Raw genomic sequence first — 1,261 nt, forward strand, 5'->3', positions numbered from 1 at the left:
ATCAAGCCTTCAAATGACAGCTCCCTCGACCAACACCTTGGCTGCAACCTAAGAGATTTCAGGCCAGAAACATTCGTTTAAAACCCATAGAAAAGGTAGCGGAAAATAAATTACCTAAATTTGGAGGTAATTTGGTCCTCATCAATAGATACACATTCTCTGAAGCTGTTTTACCTGTTAAATGGTAGTTGACATGCACCCTGCCAAGCTGTTAGGAGGGTTAGGTGAGAAGAACAGATGTTTTACTGGTTTATTGAACAGTCTGAATCAAGCAGAATACAAACGTGAAACAGCTTTATTTATTTTCCATTTGAAGCTTTCAGCTGTACTAAAGCTGTACTGCGCTTCCCAAGAACAACAGTGAACACTCACACAGTCTATAGCATGCTTTCAGATCCAAGACCACATTTAATCCTCAGAATCACCCTCGGAGATTTGATTACAATCATTATTTCATTAGATAGAAAAATGAAGGTGAAGGGAAGATCTAAGATCCATTCGCGTGTGGGTGAGACGACGGGCCCAAGAATCCACAGATCGCCGAGAGAAGCCCTCTGCTTACACCCAGGCAGTGCATGTACACCAGGCCTGTGTGTCTCCAAAGTGTCAAGAAGTGCCAGCAGCTGAATTCCAGCTTGACCGGACCCGTGGCCAACATCAAGAGATCGGAATCTGGGGGTTGGAGAGGAGGAAAGAAAGGATAGAGAGCCACAGAATATGCATCTTTAACAGGCTCCCCAGCGATGTGAATACACTGCAACATTTGAGAGTCAATAAATTAAGGGAAAGGGATCGGAAACCGTCACGTTCTACACTTAAAACCGGCCCACTCCACACCCCTTAACTTGCTTTTAGAACCAAACGGTGAGAAATTTCAATTTCAAAACATCCTCGACAGCGAAAACATTTCCCCAGACACCAGGCGTTTCCTACCCCGAGTCCTAATCCTAATGCATGTTACTTACCAAGGTGCCCCCACACCCTAGCAATTCTCTCACAGCCGGGACGCCTACCCTGGTCTAGGGGCGCGGGGCCGAGACCCTCCCCTCTCTGCCCCAATCTCCCGAGGCCCTTTCTCACACACCCACCCTATTCTGGGTTCCAGAGGCCGACTCACGAGCCTGGAAAAGGCGAGGAAGGAGAAGATGGACTCAAACACAGTCGGAACCTGCGCGCAGAATTGAACAATGGCCCACGGTGGTGGCGAACACATCCAAACAACCCGCGGCCGAGCAAGGTACTTCCGGCTGCTCTAGGGTTG

At 48.2% G+C, this 1,261-nt stretch overlaps 1 long non-coding RNA gene across 1 annotated transcript; it reads right to left on the reverse strand.

The window, feature by feature from the left end:
* Positions 1-277: 277 nt before the first annotated feature.
* On the reverse strand, positions 278-1,255 carry LOC120606199 (uncharacterized). The gene is made up of 2 exons (XR_005653838.1): positions 1,089-1,255; positions 278-672 (listed from the first exon to the last, which is right to left on the reverse strand). It is a non-coding gene; the product is annotated as an uncharacterized LOC120606199 (long non-coding RNA).
* Between the last annotated feature and the right edge of the window lie 6 nt (positions 1,256-1,261).

The sequence above is a fragment of the Pteropus medius genome, unplaced genomic scaffold, assembly GCF_902729225.1.
Source record: "Pteropus medius unplaced genomic scaffold, Ma_sr-lr_union100, whole genome shotgun sequence".
Lineage (NCBI taxonomy): Eukaryota > Metazoa > Chordata > Mammalia > Chiroptera > Pteropodidae > Pteropus > Pteropus medius.